The sequence below is a fragment of the Trachypithecus francoisi genome, unplaced genomic scaffold, assembly GCF_009764315.1.
Source record: "Trachypithecus francoisi isolate TF-2019V2 unplaced genomic scaffold, Tfra_2.0 Lachesis_group16, whole genome shotgun sequence".
NCBI lineage: Eukaryota > Metazoa > Chordata > Mammalia > Primates > Cercopithecidae > Trachypithecus > Trachypithecus francoisi.
The window spans coordinates 50,310,885-50,331,709 of NW_022681461.1; the positions used below are offsets into that span (position 1 = coordinate 50,310,885).

At 41.1% G+C, this 20,825-nt stretch overlaps 1 long non-coding RNA gene across 1 annotated transcript in view; it reads right to left on the bottom strand.

Annotated features, from left to right (window-relative positions):
• Window positions 1–19,728: 19,728 nt before the first annotated feature.
• Window positions 19,729–20,825, bottom strand: part of LOC117098632 — a 44,105-nt gene continuing 43,008 nt past the window's right edge. Inside the window, exon 2 of the long non-coding RNA XR_004443502.1 lies at window positions 19,729–19,972. This is a non-coding gene — a long non-coding RNA (uncharacterized LOC117098632). The remainder of the gene's footprint in view (window positions 19,973–20,825) is intronic.

The window sequence follows — 20,825 nt, forward strand, 5'->3', positions numbered from 1 at the left end:
CAACAATTAACAGCCTACCCACCAAAAAAAGTCCAGGACCAGATGGATTCACAGCTGAATTCTACCAGAGGTACAAGGAGGAGCTGGTACCATTACTTCTGAAACTATTCCAATCAATAGAAAAAGAGGGAATCCTCCCTAACTCTTTTTATGAGGCCAACATCATCCTGATACCAAAGCCTGGCAGAGACACAACAAAAAAAGAGAATTTTAGACCAATATCCCTGATGAACATCGATGCAAAAATCCTCAATAAAATACTGGCAAACCAGATTCAGCAGCACATCAAAAAGCTTATCCACCATGAACAAGTGGGCTTCATCCCTGGGATGCAAGGCTGGTTCAACATTTGCAAATCAATAAACGTAATCCAGCATATAAACAGAACCAAAGACAAGAACCACATGATTATCTCAATAGATGCAGAAAAGGCTTTTGACAAAATTCAACAGCCCTTCATGCTAAAAACGCTCAAGAAATTCGGTATTGATGGAACGTACCTCAAAATAATAAGAGCTATTTATGACAAACCCACAGCCAGTATCATACTGAATGGGCAAAAACTGGAAAAATTCCCTTTGAAAACTGGCACAAGACAGGGATGCCCTCTCTCACCACTCCTATTCAACATAGTGTTGGAAGTTCTGGCTAGGGCAATCAGGCAAGAGAAAGAAATCAAGGGTATCCAGTTAGGAAAAGAAGAAGTCAAATTGTCCCTGGTTGCAGATGACATGATTGTATATTTAGAAAACCCCATCGTCTCAGCCCAAAATCTCCTTAAGTTGATAAGCAACTTCAGCAAAATCTCTGGATACAAAATTAATGTGCAAAAATCACAAGCATTCTTATACACCAGTAACAGACAAGCAGAGAGCCAAATCAGGAATGAACTTCCATTCACAATTGCTTCAAAGAGAATAAAATACCTAGGAATCCAACTTACAAGGGATGTAAAGGACCTCTTCAAGGAGAACTACAAACCACTGCTCAGTGAAATAAAAGAGGACACAAACAAATGGAAGAACATACCATGCTCATGGATAGGAAGAATCATATCGTAAAAATGTCCATACTGCCCAAGGTTATTTATAGATTCAATGCCATCCCCATCAAGCTACCAATGACTTTCTTCACAGAATTGGAAAAAACTGCTTTAAAGTTCATATGGAACCAAAAAAGAGCCTGCATTGGCAAGACAATCCTAAGTCAAAAGGACAAAGCTGGAGGCGTCACGCTACCTGACTTCAAACTATACTACAAGGCTACAGTAACCAAAACAGCATGGTACTGGTACCAAAACAGAGATCTGGACCAATGGAACAGAACAGAGTCCTCAGAAATAATACCACACATCTACAGCCATCTGATCTTTGACAAACCTGAGAGAAACAAGAAATGGGGAAAGCATTCCCTATTCAATAAATGGTGCTGGGAAAATTGGTTAGCCATAAGTAGAAAGCTGAAACTGGATCCTTTCCTTACTCCTTATATGAAGATTAATTCAAGATGGATTAGAGACTTAAATGTTAGACCTAATACCATAAAAACCCTAGAAGAAAATCTAGGTAGTACCATTCAGGACATAGGCATGGGCAAGGACTTCATGTCTAAAACACCAAAAGCAACGGCAGCAAAAGCCAAAATTGACAAATGGGATCTAATTAAACTAAAGAGCTTTTGCACAGCAAAAGAAACTACCATCAGAGTGAACAGGCAACCTACAGAATGGGAGAAAATTTTTGCAACCTACTCATCTGACAAAGGGCTAATATCCAGAATCTACCAAGAACTCAAACAAATATACAAGAAAAAAACAAACAACCCCATCAAAAAGTGGGGAAAGGATATGAACAGACATTTCTCAAAAGAAGACATTCATACAGCCAACAGACACATGAAAAAATGCTCATCATCACTGGCCATCAGAGAAATGCAAATCAAAACCACAATGAGATACCATCTCACACCAGTTAGAATGGCAATCATTAAGAAGTCAGGAAACAACAGGTGTTGGAGAGGATGTGGAGAAATAGGAACACTTTTACACTGTTGGTGGGATTGTAAACTAGTTCAACCATTATGGAAAACAGTATGGCAATTCCTCAAGGATCTAGAACTAAATGTACCATATGACCCAGCCATCCCACTACTGGGTATATACCCAAAGGATTATAAATTATTCTACTACAAAGACACATGCACACGTATGTTTATTGCGGCACTATTCACAATAGCAAAGACTTGGAATCAACCCAAATGTCCATCAGTGACAGACTGGATTAAGAAAATGTGGCACATATACACCATGGAATACTATGCAGCCATAAAAAAGGATGAGTTTGCGTCCTTTGTAGGGACATGGATGCAGCTGGAAACCATCATTCTTAGCAAACTATCACAAGAAGAGAAACCAAACACCACATGTTCTCACTCATAGGTGGGAACTGAACAATGAGATCACTTGGACTCGGGAAGGGGAACATCACACACTGGGGCCTATCATGGGGAGGGGGGAGGAGGGAGGGATTGCATTGGGGAGTTATACATGATGTAAATGATGAATTGATGGGTGCTGACGAGTTGATGGGTGCAGCACACCAACATGGCATAAGTATACATCTGTAACAAACCTGCACGTTATGCACATGTACCCTAGAACCTAAAGTATAATACAAAAAAAAAAAAAAGAAAAGAAAAGAAAAGAAAATGCAGCAAGAACACCCTTAAGAAATGGTTGCATTATCTTGGTTAATATGGCACATTACAACACAATTGCACAGATGAAAATAAGTCTATGTCATTAAACTTTAGCCCAAATAATCAACGGTGATGACAGTCTTTCTAAGATCTTGACTTAATATTTTATTTTGTCTAATAAGAATATTGCCATTTTAGTTCTATTTTAATTAGTATTTATCCAATGTAGCTATTTCCATCTAATTACTTTCAAACTTTTTGGGTTACTATTTTTAGGTCTGATGCTTATAGACAGTATATACCTGGATTATGGGTTTTATGAAATCTGGATGTCTTTCTTGTTAAGCTGAAGAATTTAGTTCATTTACTTTTAATGTGATTAAATATATATTTGGACTCATAAAAAAAAAAAAAAGAAGAGGAAAAGAGAGACCGCCTTCTCCCCCTACTCCTGTCTCTTCTTCCTCCCTCCTAGTGACCTCAGAGAAAAGGCCATGGGAGGACACACCTAGAAAGCAGCCATCTATAAGCCAGGAAGAGAGCTCTCACCAGAAACTATATTGGCTGAATGTTTGATCATGGACTTCTAACCTCCAGAAAATAAATTTCCGTTGTTTAACCACTCAGTCTACGGCATTGTTAAAAACAGTCTGAGCTGATTAATACAACATCCTATCCAAATAGCCACTGAGCAGAAGCTCGCATGGTCCTGCAAGTGGACGGAGGCTAGGGTTGCCAGAAAATATACAGGATTCCCAGTTACATTTGAATTTCAGATAAATCATGAACAATTTTTTAAGTATTAACTATGTGTTAAGCATTGCATGGGACATTATAATAAAATTGTATTTGCTATTTATCTGAAATTCAAATTTAACTGTGCACCCTCTATTTCATCCTGTATTTTTGCTTGCTAAATCTGGCTCAACTGAGGCTCTGGTCAGGGAGCTCCAGGGACCTCAGTGTTCAGAGCATTGTCTATTGTGTAAGGGGGCCTGGTCAGGGAGAGCTGGGCCCTGGATAGGCACCTCCATTTATTCCCCAGATTCTTTACCTCATGGGGAGGGGCCCTCTTAGGCTTGAGGCCTAGAAAAAGAGCCTCTCTTGCCCAGGCCTAAAGGCAGTATTGGTAGCAGATAACTTGGAAAGGAGTACATGTGAAGAGCCTGAATTTAGGACTAAAGAGACACAGGATCCATCATGAGACTTGGGCAAGTTACTTAATCTCTCTGAATTTTAGTTACCTGAACTGTATGTAAAACAGAGGTTTACATGGAATAATATTTGTGAGAAATCTATCCCCATGCTTAACATATAGTACGTCTCAATATCAACTGCTTCTATTGTCAAAGAAAAAGAGTTACGGTATGAGAATGCTTTGAGTTTCCTTGCCTTCTTTTTTTTTTTTTTTTTTTTGTGGAGTTGATTCACACCAGCTGTGAACTGGAAGAGGGTATTAGGTATTTCAATTTGCCCATGAATGGGTTAGGAAGGGGTCACCCTGTCCAGTGGTAACCTTCTGGGAAGCTTAGAGAGAGAGACTAGGCTAAGCATTCCAGGAGAGGAGACAGAGAACTTGATCCCTTCTGACCCATGAATTGATATGTCTCCCTCTCCCCTACTGTTACTCCTATGTCTCTGGGGCCTGGTGCATAGGTGAGGCACTGTCCTTTTCAAGAAGGCAGGGAAGGAGAGGTGGAGTAGAGAGAGCAGAGCAGCCACACTACCTGGGCAGAAGATGCTATGAGGTATGTAAATATTCTCTTAATTCACCTATTTGTTTTTCCATCCTGAAAGGAGCCTGCCTAGATGAGAACTTAATCCCATGGGTTGTAACTCAGGGCCATGAGGATACACACAAAGAACCCAAGGAAGCTGGCCCTAAGGCTAAGTGCTGAGTGTTGGAGGAAAGATATAAATGAACTTGGAACCTCATGAAAGCTCAAGACTCTTCTCTCAATTTCAGTCTCATTCCCAAGCATCACGCTGTGGGATTTGACGCAGGGTGTTTCCCTTGTTAAAAGTCAAGAGTAAGAAGTAGGGGGTGAAGGCAAACTGGCTTGGGGCCAAACTAAGCAGCTTCCTTTTTAACTTGGGTGTATGGTGTATTCATGGGAGTAGAATTTTTTGAACTCTAAGATTGGCACCGAGGTTCCTTTCTTTCACAGATTGTAGTAGGGTTTTAAATGACTAGGAACTGAAATGACTATGAGGTTGGTCATTTCAGGGGGGTTTTGAGGCCCTAAGGCTAGAGAGGTACTGCATTTAGGGTGAGCAAAGAGTGGGGGAAATTCCAGGAAGAGGGCTTCTAAGAAGAGGTTACCTAGAGTACAAATGGAAATCTGTTGGTCGATGTGACCATAATACTTTCACCAGCCCCTTCTGCACCTGGGAAGGCCTCTCATAACCCATCACAGTCTCTGCCCCTGAAGGGCTACTGCATCAATAGATTCTCTGCCACACACAGATAAATTGAAGCACAGTTTCAGGAGTCTTAACTTCGTAAGAAGAGGCTTTCTCCTCCCTCCTCTTCTCCCTCAGATCCACTCTCCTCCTGAAAGAAAACACTTCTCATTCTGTTTTAAATTACAGTAATGAATATGTGATATGAAATAATAAAATGTAGGTACCTTTACCAATGAAAACCACGTGTCATCAGAATCTACCAACACCTGCAAAGACACCCATCCAGTGCCCACCTGGTGTTAACACTGAAATTTTCTTATACTCACCATATTAGGACCCAAAAGAAATTACTCCCATAGACTTATATGAAAGTTTAAATCTGAGTGAGTTCTGAAGTCAAATAATTAAGCACCTACTATGTGTAATAAAATAAGCACAATACAAATTACCAGTTCAATTCAGTAGGTGTTTGCTGAGGGTCCACTAGGGAAGCAGGTAACATAATGATGGGCTCTAAGCTCATCGCCTATGTCTGCATCTGGACCCCACCACACACTAGTTGCGTGACCTTTTAAAGGTGATTTTAATCCCTATAAGCCTAGACCTCTCAGAATACAGACTATTAGAGTATTACTTAATTGGGCTGTTGTGAGGATTAATTATCAAGTCTTCATCCATAGTGTCTGGCACAGAATAGTTGTTTAATAAGTAGGTCAGAGGATACAAGGAGGATTACATAATCTCTGTCCTCAAGAAGCTTACAGCCTTGATAGAAAATAAATTGCCATCCATCCTAGGAGAGAGGTGTGCCACAGTGCTAAAGGGACCATGAGCCAGTAATCCCAGCCTAAGGCTGAGGAGAGAGGAGTGGGAAGAGCTTGGGGGTGCAAGCCAAACCTGGAAAGATTATCAGTTTGGAGTTAGCCAAGCTGAAGGAAGAGGAGCAGAGATGCAAGACAGCATTATGGCTTCTAAAAAACATGGCTGCAACATCAATCGCCACCTTGTTTCACTTCCACCAATGCCTAGTCCTCTCTAAAGCAAATCTAGCTGCCACCACTTTTAAAGTTCACCTTTTCATTCTCCTCTAGAATCTTCTCAAAATTCTAATGATCTGCCAGCCTCATTCACCAAAACCATTTCCTGCTTTGAGCATCCCCTCCACCATGGCCATCCTATGGACTAATGCACCAGCAGGTGCTGGCCCAATACTCTGGCAGCTGCTGGCCAAGCCACAGGAGATTTGACATTCTTTTTCCTGCCCCCAACAATTCCCAATACTAACTTGACTAAAACACTTCTTTGCCTCAGTCTACCAGTCCATAAAATAAAAGCATTCATTCTGACCATTTAGATAGGAGACTTGTAAATTACAAAGGCTTGTGGAGTCCTGAGAAATAGGGCTAAAGAAACACTCACCACTTAAAATACATAACTAAAGAGGAAAGACTTCCTACTCAGTGCATTGCTGGGTTAGTGGGTTGATTTGATCACATCCAAGGTTGAATGCTTCCTATCAATCAACTGCAAACAAGGAAATCCAGAGCTTTGGTTCCAGTAATGTGCTTCATATGTTCAGAATTGTCCTCCAAATCAGCAACTGACTATGGTGGTCCAATGGGAGAAGACAGCTGTTCCCACATCAGGGCCTCAGCTTTCAAGGCCGTGAGTGCAGGGAGGGGAAGGAACCATGAGGACACTCCTGGAAATTCCAGCTTAGGGTGGATGTGTTGGATTTTCTTTTCTCTCACCAGCTCTGACTCCGGGATGCAACACCTGACATGGGAAAGAGCCTCCTCTAAATAGCTGCGGTAAAAACATCCTAATGCTAATTAAAAACAGAGAGCTTAGCTAAAGTGGAAGGAAACATTGCTCCATTAATGGCTTTGTCATTTGCTAAAACCTTATTTCTTTGCTGTCTTCAATTTGGTTAATTAATCTTTCACTGTTGATCTACTGCTGTCAACTAGGCAATATATGCAAACCACATCTCTAACTCCAGCCTGTTCTTCAGCCTTTGAAAAACTGGGGGGATGGGTGGTGGTTAAATAACCAATCTACAAGCCACTTGCAAAATGAAAAGTTTCATTTCCCGTGCATAAGGTGCCAAGACCTTTCTTCAGTAACCCAGCAGTGTTTTATTTCTCAGCTGGTGGAATTTCAAATTAGTAGAAACTTCCGTGGTTTCTTACAGACCTCCTTGGTTACAGAGGAAAGGACTCCACACCCACCCCCCATATTGTGGGTGTTCTTACTACTCCTTTTATTGCTAAGCTCGCACTTACATTCTTTTTACTTTCATTTTGCACAATTTTTAAAAAATTATAAATTAGCACCTTCATTCCCCTCATGGTTGGCATCTGCTGTATTTCAAGTGAGAATGCATAATATCCTCTTTTCATGAGACTATCATAATCAGAAAAACACATAAGCAGAATGCTGACATACCATCTCCCACATTCTGTTTTTGTGGTTCTATTTATGAAATATTTGATACATGCAATGAGATGCTATTTATAAAAATTTGCAGCATACTAAACAGCACATAATGGATACATATATACATTAGTAAAAATATTAAAGCATGTTTGAAAATTATAAGCATCATCTTCGGTATTTGAGGATATCTTCAATCTGAGATAATTTTACTAGCCCAGATTGTAACATGCTTACACATACAGACACACACACACGTACACACCCATTTGCTCTCAGTTTTGTTATATATATGAACAAGGCATCCTAGAGTTTTATTATCAGCCTAGAGAATGTCTTCGAAGACTTTTAATTTTTCCTTTAAAATAAAAGGAAACCAGAGCAAATGAGATGTGGTCAATGGGGGTGATGCTAAATGACCTCACTTTTTGGGTGTGTTTGACTGCCTTCCAGTAGCTTGCCTCATGGGTCCATTTTTGAGGCAGGCTGTGGCTTGGCTCCAGGCCAGTGTGACAGTCAAGGCCTGAGAAGTCTCTTCTTTCTGAGATAATTTCTCAGGTTTCTTTGTTTTATTGGTGGATAGAAGGAGGGACCTCAAGAGGAAGGGAGTGGCGGGAGGGGAGGAGGGGGTGGTGGTCAGGCGGGGATTTCTAAACTCAAATGGGAAGTCTGGCTGCTGTCCCAGCCTGTGAAACTGTGTTGGCTTCAGCAGGGCAGCCCATGCAGGATGGCTTAAGTTAATCCACAGGGTCAGGGCCACTTTGGACTAATTCCTTTGAGAGGCTCCAAGCCTCCAAGGAGCATCTCTGACTCTGGCAGCCCATCCAAGGTAGTATTGAAGAAAAATGAACTCAGATAAAAAAGAAAAGAAAATATAAACTATCCGGTTAAAATGTGTGCCTTTAAACAGCTATGAGCCAGACACTAAAATGAGTTTATAAGATCCCAAGGAGACAGTTAAGGAAAGTGGGAACAAGTGAAAAATAAGATGCTCATTTCAGTATTGGAAAGAGCAGGAAGAAGGGAGTATTATCAGAAAGAGAGCCTTTAAGCCAGCACTGAGAGATAAAAGAGACCAGATGGCCCTCACCCCCAGGCCAGGCAGAGGACCCGCCCAGCCCCTATGCACTGCCCCCTGTGAAATGCATGCGTGCAGCCCTCAGATCTGTCAGATTTATGCTTGCCTTTGCACCACTCCAAGAGGGGCACCAGTGCCGAACATCTTTGAAATTCTGTTGGATTCCAAGTGAAAAATCATTCTGCCTTCAAAGCTAAATGGAAGTTTGCTAGATGTATGCGCTTTTCTCTTAGGTTCAAAAGAGAAATTACTCTGCTCACCATCTTTGTGCATTCATAGTTTCCTTTTTCGAGCAAAAAGGGAAATTACGATGTGGAAGCATCCTGTAAAAACAGAAGGTATCATACAATAACAATATTGCTTCTTTATAGGAGCAATTTTTTTCTACATTTTCTTTAAAACAGAAATGTAGCTTGCTTTCACCCAATGCAGTATGTTTACTTCTCTTATTTAAAAAAAAAAATCTGTGGTTTTGATAGAGTGTCAGCATCATTATTTGCTCACATCTCATTTTAAACATTTTACAAATGTCTGAAATAATGTACATAAACCTTTCAGTGAGTTAGTGCTAGATGCAGAAAGTACAGGAAATTGTCACATCCTAAGTCATGTATTCCTGTGGAGGTTTTTTTAGCAGACATGAGAATATATTATAATAGGAAAAAATTAAAAAAATTATTGAACTGTGATTATGCATTAGGTAGGCCCTAGTGACATAAAAATAGACAAAGATCTTACAATCCATGGTTCCTGTCCTCAAGGAGTTGATATCTAATGGGAGGAGAGAAGAAGGTAGAGAGGGCAAGTAAACAAATACCTGTAATTAATACCAAGTGGCAGGTGCTATCACTGAGTTAAGTATCAAGTTTCATGGGCTACCCATGAAGGAGCAATTATTTCTGCAGAACTGTGACTGTATCAAGGAAACCGACACCTAGATGGTATTGGTGAGACAAGACAGGTGAGAGGATCCCAGAGAGAAGTAACAAAGCCAAAGAGAGGTGGAAATCTATGATGTTTTCTGGAAGCAGTAAGGAGTCCAGTATGGGTACCGCGTGGTGACTGGGAGTGGCAAGGAATGGCTAATGATGGAATGGAAGTGTGGGTTTGGAGTCAGAAGCAATTCATCAAAGGTTTGGATTGCTGTGCTAAGGAAGGTAGACCCCAAAGCCACGGTGAGGAGAATAAGCAGAGCTTAGAAAGAACACCTTGGTCTTCAGATGTTGTGTTAGAAATGACAAGGGAATCAAGATTTTTGGACTATGGAAGTATTAGGATGAACAAAATGCAGGAAGAGATGAAGTCTCATTGGATCTGGAGAGAAAAAGTAGATGGTAAACTTAACAACAAAGTTTAACTTAGTCAGAAGAGCAGTTGGCTAAAATAGGAGATAACAGTAGCTAACTTTTACTGTGTGCTGTTATATCTAGATCCATGCTAATCCTTCTTATTTAACCTTCAAGACTACCCTATAAATTAGGCACTATTATTATAGTTATTTTACAGGTGAGGAAAATTAGGCAAAAGAAGTTTAGTGAACAGCCTAAGGTCACCAATTAGTATAAGGGGGAGCCAGGATTTGAACACAGGCTGTCCAACCTCCCCAGAACTCTCTATGTATACTGCTCACAGAGAAGGAAACATGCTATGTAAGGAGAAGAAATAAGATCATGTGTATATAAATTTTGAGGTTGCTGCAGGATATCGAGGTAGAGATTGCTAATAAATAGCTAAGAATATAGGTCTGGCACTCGGAGAAAGATGCATTCATTCAACAAATATTATTTCTTGAGCACTTATTTTGTACCTGATGCTATATCAGAGCTGGAGTTATAGCATCATCTAAATATTAATATTTATGGAGCACTCACATGTGAAGCATAGGTACATCAAATTTTAGTAAAGCAAAAATTTCTATCACACAGCTGAACACATACTCTTTAACTCAGAGATAGCTCCTTCTGCAAAACTAATAATTTATCCCGTAAGTACCTGTTTTTGCAATTTCAGAATTACCCATATTGGATTTTCTTAAAGCAAAGCACCCTATAAACATATAATCAGGAAGAAAGAGTTCATTTTAATTTTATGATCCATTCAGCACATGTGTTGGCTTGGGAAATAATAAAATAAATATATCTCAGTCATTTGTGTTGATAGAATTTAATGAGAAGACTACAGTAATAACAAGTTACTCACAGGCCAACAGAATGCAGATCTCCCTCAAGAAAAGAGGGAAAAAATTCAATCATAAAGTTCAAGATCATGGGAAGGAAGGGAGAAGCCCCTGACATTTGGCCTGCCCTGGTCTGTGGGCCTTGGAATCCTTCAGCAACTGCAGTTGTACTGTCTGCCTGTATAGCCAGGCACATGTATAGCCAGGCCCAGATGTAGCCTGCCAGGAGCACCTGTGAGGGCTCCTTGCATCTACACCAGTCCCAACTGAAGCTGCCACCACCACCCTATCTCTGCTGCCAGCCCCAACACAGCTACGGAGTGAGATTTGTTCTACCTTAACTATTCAAAGGAGATAGCACCAGGATCCCTATCTATTTCTGTGCTACATGACCATTATACAGTGTGCTGCATTATTGTGAAGTGAGACTCCTTTCACAGAAAAATAACATGTGAGACAACTTATATCTTGAACTTAGATAGCACTTTCTGCTAAGTGCCTCTGCTTACTTTCAGATATTATCTCATGAAATCTTCACAGGTTTCTATATTGAAAATATTCTTCAGCAGTGGCATAAAAGGGCATTTCTATGAATATATGCCCTAACTGAGGGCATTTCCTGACATCTCCACCCACTGAAGAACCAACAGATTTTTCTCTTTTCAAGCAAATCCCATGGTGGTATCATCCTTATGTAAGCATCAACAGACCCTCACCAAGAACTCCAAGCACATACAGTCCAGTCTTGCCTCTCCCACTTCTGTGGTCTGAATGTCCATGTCCTCTCAAAATTCATATGTTGAAATCCTCACCCTAAGGTGATGGCATTAGGAGGTAGGGCTTTGGGAGGTGATAAATTATGAGGGTGGAGCCCCAATGGGTGAGACTAGTGCCCTTGTAATAGAGAGTTGAGAAAGACTCCTTATGGCTTCCAGCATGTAAGATTAAAGTGAGAAATCAATTGTCTACCAGGAAGCAGGCCCTCTCCAGACACTTAATCTGCCAGTGCCTTGATCTTAGACTTCTCAGTCTCTAAAACTGTGAGAAATAAATTTCTATTCATTAGCCAAAAATCTATAGTACGGTGTTATGACAGCTCAAACACACTAAGATACTTTCATAATTTTCGTGATCAACTGTTTTCCAGAGATGGAGCTTTTTCAGGCAACCATCACAAAGAACCAACAGGCCACACAGCATAACAGTTTAAGAGCATGAGTTTGAATTCAAACTTATTTACTGTGTAAACTTGGGAAAGGCTGCTAACCTCTATGAGTCTTAGTTGCTTTATCTGTGAAATGGGAATAATAATAATACCTTCTGCTATGCTTATGAGAATTGAGTTATGACATACAAAGGGCTTAGAGCACATGGAATGCCCTCAATAAATATTTCTTGATTATATCCACCTGTCTGTCCACACGTGTATAAAACAAAGAGCATGAAAGTGGATGTCAGAAAATCCAGATTCCAGTGCCAGTTCTCCCGCTAGATAACTGTGTGTTCTTGATAAACTCTACCCCTCTGAGATATAGTTTCTGATTCCTGAGTTGGAATGGATTATTCCAAACAGCTGATTTTTTGGGCGGCAGCTGCAGCTGGCACCGATAGTGAATGCAAGGAACCCTTATGGGAGCTCCCACCAGATCTGCAACATGGATTTTGTACATCAAGAATCTTTCTGCCTTGGCTCAAGGCCCTAACAGGTGCTAAAGAAAGATTTCAAAAATAGAGCACATCTTATTTGGTTCGGGCTGCTATCACAAATATGCCATAAGCTGAGTTGCTTAAGCAACAGAAATTTCTCACAGTTCTGGAGGTTGGGAATTCCAAAATCAAGGCGCCAACAGATCTAGTTTATGGTGAAGGCCCTTTTCGTGGTTTTTAGATGGTTATCTTCCTGCTGTGTCCTCACATGGCAGACAGCAGAGAAAGAGGAGCAGGCTTTCTTGTGTCTCTTTCATAAGGGCATTAATCCCATTAATGAGGGCTCCACCCTCATGACCTAATTACCCGCCAAAGACTCCACCTCCAAATACCATCGCATTGGGGATTTAGACTTTACCATATGAATTTGGGGGGCCACATTCAGTCTACACCAGAACATTTCTTCAGCTCTACCTCACAAATCGAATTCTAAGGATTCATTTTCCATCTTATCAGGAACAGAGTAATTATCCAACTGCAAATCCTGACAATGTACAGCTATATTGTTAGCATTTATTTCTCTGGGGCACCCACGTGGCAGAGCTCCTACAGGGCTCTTAAGGACAATAAGAGATCCTCTAAACAGTTGTTTCCTCCAGAGATATGTTCATGGTTCTTCCTGGTCCTGGTCTCCCTTTCTCCCCCTGGAAGTTACTGAATGTAGACCACAGCCTGCACAGGTCAGGGAGCACAGTGGACAGAGCAGAGGCTCAGGCTGGCCAAACTTGTTCTCAAGACAAAGACAATGAAGCAAAGCAGACTCTGGAATCAGCCTGCCTGCCTATGAGTCACACAAGCTGTGTGACTTTGGGTAAGTTGATTAATCTTTCTGGGCCTCAATTTTTCACGGGATAAAAACATGGATGGTAAAGTATATATCCAACCTGGTTGCCTCAAAGAGAATTGAGATAGTTCCTGTTGAACTTTAGGACAATGCCTGGCATATGGTGAGTGCTCAATAAATGTTAGCTGTGATTATAATTATCACAGCTCTGCCACTGTATAGCTGTGAACCATGGACAGTTTGCTTAATTCCCTGAGCCTCAGTTTTCTCATCTGTAATCTGGGGGACGATAATACTTAACCTGTGGGTTTGTCATAAGGATTAAATAAGATAGTCCATCTGGGCCCAGCGCAGTGGCTCATGCCTGTAATCCCAGCACTTTGGGAGGCCGAGGCGGGTGGATCACCTGGGCCAGGAGTTCGAGACCAGCCTGGTCAACATGGTGAAACTCCGTCTCCCAATAAAAACACAAAAAAGTAGCTGGGCGTGGTGGTGGGCTCCTGTAGTCCCAGCTACTTGTGAGACTGAGGCAGGAGAATTGCTTGAACCTGGGAGGCAGAGGCAGAGGCTACAGTGAGCTAAGATTGCACCACTGCACTCCAGCCTGGGCAGCAGAGTGAAATTCTGTCTGGAAAAAAAAAAAGAAAGATAGTCTGAAATGTCATGTGGCACTGAATAATGATATCTGCTATTATTAAAATTATGACTATTATTATTTATAATTGGAAATGAGGAAGGAGTTGTCACAGAAGCTGAGCTGACTCCCAACACTGACCTCTTGGGCCCAGAAAATAAGCCTTACACACAGACTCATCTATATAGATTCTCCTCCTGGTTTCATATTCAAATAAAAGAAAATATGTACAATTTCCTAAGTAACTCATAATAATCTAAAACAAAGAAAATTTACATTTATAAATTGTCTTGGGAAGGAATCATTTTCAATTTTTGCTAAATAATGAGCAGACAAGGATTTTAAAACAAGTCAATACATGAGAACAATAGCAAGACCTACTATGATTATCCCAGTCTTTCTATGCATAGCAACATACTTAATTCCCATAGCAGCTTTGTGATGTAGATAGGGAAAGGATCACTAAGCCCATTTAGCAGGTGAGGAAACTGGAGACTAGAATAATCAATCATCCTGCTCATGCTAGGCTATGGTAGAACTAGAATTAGAACTCAGGTGGGCTGGCCCACTGTTTCTCCAAAATCATTCTGGAAGTCCTACAGGTCTTCTCCTCAAAATGTTTAGTGGGTGACCTTTAGATTGCAAATGACAATGAGCCCCCAGCTGGTGCTCATGGCAGACATCACCAATCAACAGTGGCTCTTTCCTAATGAGCCCCAGAGTCTTCTTTAACAGAACCCTTCAGGAGCCATTACCACTTGATCATATCTGGCAAGTGAAATAAAATCTCTCTGTTGTTTAGGCACTAGACCTTAAAGAATGAAAACTCAGGTCTTTATAGCAGGAGCCAGGCTGGTCATGGATAGAAGTAAAATAGTGGGAATGTCAGTACTGATGCACACCTCATGTGAGTGTGCTGAACACAAGAGCCTATGTCATGGATTAAGGAACAGCCAATTCACCTCCAGCTAATGTTTTATTATGTTGAAGTGAAAGCTCAACATTGTCATATCTTAATTTAAAAAAAAAAAGAAAGAGAAATCTAAAATCTACATGGTATCCAAAATTTCCCAATTATTTAATACTATGCAGCCTAAACAGAATGAATATACGGGTCACATAGACCATCAGTTCGCAACCTTAACTATAAACCAAGTCTTGTGATCCTTGCCATTCTCTGAATTCTGAGCATCCATGTAAGCTTCACAGCCTGATTCCTGGAAGCACACTTCTCACCTCAATTAATTAGATCACTGAGATGCATTTGGATGAGCTACTCAAAAGATCACTGAGATGCATTTGGATGAGCTACTCAAAATATGCAAGGCTCCAGCTGGCTCCGGTGTTTGCTTCCTCCAGACAGAGGGGTCAGGGTTAGTCTCTGCTGGGCTCAGCCTAGAGAAGAAGGCAGTGAAAAAGGAAAAGCACATCTTCCTTTATATGACAAGGAAAGCCAGCAAAAGACACACAACCAACCTTTGGGAAAATCTTGAAGCCTACGTTTGTCTCTGAGAATTTTCTCTCTACCTCTCTACTACTCTCTCCTCCCAAGCCTCGTGTACTCTTAGGTATTTCCTCTCAATGAGGTCCTCCAGGTTTGTGCCCACCCACTCTTATCCCTTTTTTAGCATCCTTTCTAGAAGCAGAATGAGTCTAGCAAATTCCTTCATGAGCTCTCTCTTCCTCTCTGCAAACAGTTCAAACAAGTAAACTCAGATTAAAGCTATGCTAACACCAAGGAAAAAATAACCAAATTATTAGCCATAATTTTCTCTAAGTAGGGAGGCTATGTACAATTTGCATTTTCTTCATTAAACTTTTCCATGTTTGCTCAGTCTACTATCATTAACAATCATCACTTTTTAATAGGGAGGATGGGAGCTATTTTTTCACAAAGAGAAAGCATTAGGAAGATAAAGTAAGTATCAAGAATTATGTAATAAACTGGTCAAGTTACATGGTATATCAGTTAAGATACCTGTGGCTGCAGCAATTTTTTAAAATCTTCTCCAATTGGTTCAAACAAAAAAAAATCTTTTTTGAAACCAGAGATTTAGAAGTAAACCTCTTCTAAGATGGTTCCAGGGATGGTTAATTCAACAGCTCAATGATTCTCCAGGATCCCTCTGTCATCCACAACATATCAGTTGTATGAGTCAGCTTCCCTCATGGACTCAAGATGCTGCTGCAGTTCCAGGTATTATAGCCATGCTCCACAATGTCCAGAGGTAGAACGGGATTGGTCTGCCTCTGTATCCTTACTGAAACAAGACATCTTTCCCAGAAGCTTAAGCCAGACTTTGCCACATGCTTCATTGGCGAGGAGTTGGGTCTCCTGCCCATTCCTAGACCAATCACTGTCAAAGGGAATAGGATCTCCATGAATAACCTGAGAGAATTATTTCAGTTGGAACAGACGTTGGGAAGCCGGCCACAAGGACTACAAGACAATGTGTTCACATTATAAATGAAAGTAGACTGCTATGAACAATGAGAAGATCATTATAAAGCTCATTTTGAAGGGCTCAGAGTCCACAAATATTCCATCCAAAGGGTATGTCTGGAAAGGCATATGAGTTTTATTCCTAATATTGCCTTAGATTTATATAGCAATTCATAATTTGTATTGTACTTTCCTGCAAACTTCCCCATTGGTATTTCATGTTTTCAGGGATGACACTATAATTATTATCCCATTTCACAGAAAAGGAACCAGCTGAGCACTGTCTGGTGTCTCATGGCAAGCAAGAGATAGAGGTGGGACAGGATGCCAGGCATTTTGACGCTTAGTTCACCAGTCTTTCTACTACACCATGTGACTTTCACTATAAAAATGCTCAACAGGAATAGAGCACTTGTTTCCAAAGTACACACACACACACACACACACACACACACACCATGATCTCACTTGATTCTCAAAACAACATTATGAAACATCAGGCAAGGTGTTGTCGTCTTCATTTACAGATAGGGATATTGAGATTCAAGCAGGCTGATGGTAAGAAACTCAGGTTTGGATGAATTGAATTGGTTTTGTTTTGCTTTTTACTACCAATGGACAGTTGTTGTTTTATCCCCTTGCTCCTTCTCAACACCTGATTCTAAATCAGCAAGCATGTCTCCAAAGAACATAGGATCCCCACTTCAAATTTTAACACTCTAGGACCCCTTCTGGTTCCAGACTCTATTCCTGTCTGTTATGCTTAACTAAACAGCTGGTGCTTCCCTGCAAGCTCCTGACAGCGCCCCTTTCTTTGTTGCCTCAGGCTTCTCTGACCTTCCAATGGGATCATTAGTTAATCTCATCAACCAATTTGCTAAAGAAAGGCTCCAGGCTCTTCCTTTCTAGGAAAGAATAACAATGGCATGTTAGAAACAAAGCACCCATTTTTGTTGCCTATCCCAAGGCAATTACCCCTATAGTGGGAATTTTAGGACAGGCTGGAGAGAAGTCTTGACTATTGGGACATAGATGGTTAGGACCCTGTTCTTAATTATTATAAAGCGGGGCAAAGAAAATATTATCATGCAGTAGAAAGAACTCTGACCTGGGAGAAGACATGCCTGCTATATGATCTTAGTATCTAAGCTCCCATTTACAAAATATGAATATTAACTCCAGCCCAGCTCACTTTCCAGAGTTTTTACAAGACTTTATCAAAGCATTCATGAATGCATTTTGAGCTCAACAGATGTGTAGTTATTTTATTAAACAGTTGCATCTAGGTGAGTGGATGCCTTGTAATTTGGCATTACTTCAATAATAGTTTGTACCATCTTACTTCCAAGTGTAACAGGTAGACAAAAAGAGAGAGACCAATTCTCACTATTGTTTATCCAAGGCCAATGATCCAGGGCAGGGTTCTCAATCTCGGCTCCGCACTGGGATTATCTCGAGATTTTTACAAAATATGATGTCCAGACCCTTCTCTGAACCAATTAATTCAGAATCTAATCTCTGGGGAAGTGGGACCCAGGCATCAGTACTTTTTATTAGCTCTCCAGGTGATTCTCTGTGCAGCCAGAGTTGTGAACTGCTGCATGTGAGTGATCCAGTAGCAGAGAGATTAATTGGATTCTTTTTCTTTCAGTCATGCAACCACACTTGGAGGACAGAGTGACACAGTCAATTCACATGGGGGTCAGAGCATCCTTGGTTCTTTCTTGGCCCTGGGTCAGGTGTATGTCATGACCCATTCTGGGCACTGCAATTACTTCTTAGAACCACTGGATGCTTCATACCAAATGCTTTAAAAATGTGACTTGGGATTGGTAAAGAGGACCAATGAGGGAGAGTGGTGTCGGAGAGAGGGAATATGAGGTTGAAAGAAAGAGATAAAAGCAAAGAGAGAGGCAAAGACAGGCAGGGGGTGGGGTGCAGAGAAGCAGAAGCAGAAAATAAAACTGCTGATAGTGGCTTTCAGAATTCAGACCTGCTTTCAAACCATATGGCAGAGATATTAGCTTGCCTGTAATTACTACAACATTCTCAACTGCAGAATGACTTTCATTAAAACCCATGGATTGAGGCACTTGGAATTTGTGAATAATTCTTACTTTGAGCTCTGGTTCTATTATGCCTCTGTTTGGAGTTGATGTTTCTTAGGGAGGGTGAGACTCTACTTGTTCATCAAGCTGCTATTTTAGAAATAATGCCATCAAAATCAATGTAATGAGCATTTGTTTAGCACCCACTGTGTTCCAGGCTCTGTGCTAGGAGCTGGGTACTAGGAATAGATATCCCTCAGCTACATCCATTCAACAAATGTGTTCAATAGCAACACATGCCAGCCACTGTGTGGGGTGATGCAGGGGTAGGATATCCCTAGCAGACTGATAAGAATACAGGCAATTACTTGCGGTAGGGTCACTGTGTGTAACAAGTCGTACCGCTCTTAATCTGCTTCAGGTGGTGAAGGGAGGAGAATGGTAACTGCATTCATCTTTGACCAGGAGGGCACCCAGACTAAGTCCATTGTGACCACCACTTAGGGATTCATGAAAAAGGCAGAGGTGACAACTTCTAGTTTCATGACACAATCAGATTCCAAGCAGGTTCCCGGATGGGAGTTGTATTTCACACTTCTAATAAAGAAATACCCAAGACTGGATAATTTATAAAGAAAAAGAAGTTTAATTTGTGTAAAATCAGTGTGTAAAATCCATGTGTGTAAAATCATTGTGTAAAATCAGTGTGTAAAAAGCCATGTGTAAAATCAGTTACACATGGCTGGGGAGGCCTCACAATCTTGGCAGAAGGTGAAGGAGGAGCAAAGGCACATCTCACATGGCAGCAGGCAAGAGGCATGTGTATGGAAACTCCCCTTTATAAAACCATGAGATCTCCTGAAACCTATTCACTATCATGAGAACAGCATGGGAAAAATCCACCCCCATGATTCAATTACCTTCTACAAGGTCCTTCCCATGACACATGGAGATTATTACAATTCAAGGTGAGAGTTGGGTTGGGAACACAGAGCCAAACCATATCATGAGTTGTTACTCTGCCTCTCTGGAATGAAATGTGACCAAAGTTCAGTGTTTAGCATGTCTAATATCTATGCCATCATCCTTAATCACTTACCACTTAGCTGAGAGATGACAAATGGTTTCATTTTACATGTTATCTGTGATCCACTGGTAATGACTGCCTAGAGTACTGCTAATAAGATTTCTGGGCTCGGTGAGATAAAAAGCTTTGCCATGGGGTGGCATTAAACAGTATAGTTTCCAGCGCTGACTTTGCCCAGTCTCCTTTGTTCTAGTGCTCTATTGCTCCACAATAAGCTACCCCCAAGTTAGTGGCTTAAAATACCAGTTCTTTATTGAATCTGCAGTTTGGGCAGAGCTCACACAGGACGTAGCTCATATCTGTATACATGGCATCATCTGGAGCAGCTCATCTGAGGCAGGAGGATCCACTTCCAAGTTGACTCACTCACATTGTCTGAGAGCTCAGGTGTAGCTGTCAGCCAGGGCCTCAGTTCCTTTCCATGTGAGTCTCTCTAAGAGGCTGCTTCGTCTTCCTCACAGCATGGTGAGTGGAAACTAAGAAACAGCAAGTGGAAGTTGCTTAGATCTTTAGAGTTTGTCCTAGAAAATGGCCCGATATCACTTTTGTCATATTCTACTGGTCAATGCAGTCATAGAACACACTCAGGTTAAAAGGAATAGAAAGTGTGTCAAAGAATTCATGGTCATACTTAATGGGCCACATTATTCTTCTGTTTTGTGAAGCAAGTTGAGCCCAGCTCCAACTGTTTATTGTCTTAGTCCATTTGTGCTGCTATGGCAGAATACTACATACTGGATAATTGATAATGAACAGAAATCTATTTGCTCACAGTTCTGGAGGTTGGAAAATCCAAGATCAAGGGTCTGGCATCTGATGAGGCCATTCTTTTTATATAATCCCATGGTAGAAGGGCAGAGAGTGAGAGAAAGCAAGAGGACTCCGAACTCATCCTTTCTTATCAAACCCATTCCTGTGTTAACAGTATTATTTCATTCTGCCCTCATGGCCTGATCGTCTCTCATTAGGCCCCACCTCCCAACACTGTTGCCTTAGGGATTAAGTTTCCAGAGCATGCCTTTGGGGAGACACATTCAAACCATAGTATTTGCTAGGGTAGTTCATAATGAAAAGCATAAGGGAAGTTCAAGACTAATGGCTTGGGGAAAAAAAAAAAGGTGTAGAATGTGAGACCTCTAGTTGCAACCAACTCTGCTCTAATGTGTCCTTCCTGCTGAGCCTCTTCTCTTCTGGGAATATTAAAGAACTCCGAAGGCTACACAATGAAGGCAGACAGTCCTGCCAAGACTTCACCAATCATTTCAGGAAGTAATGTCTGGGCCTGTACTTCATAATGTTTTTTTTCTTCTCTCAGTTACCAACTGGGGC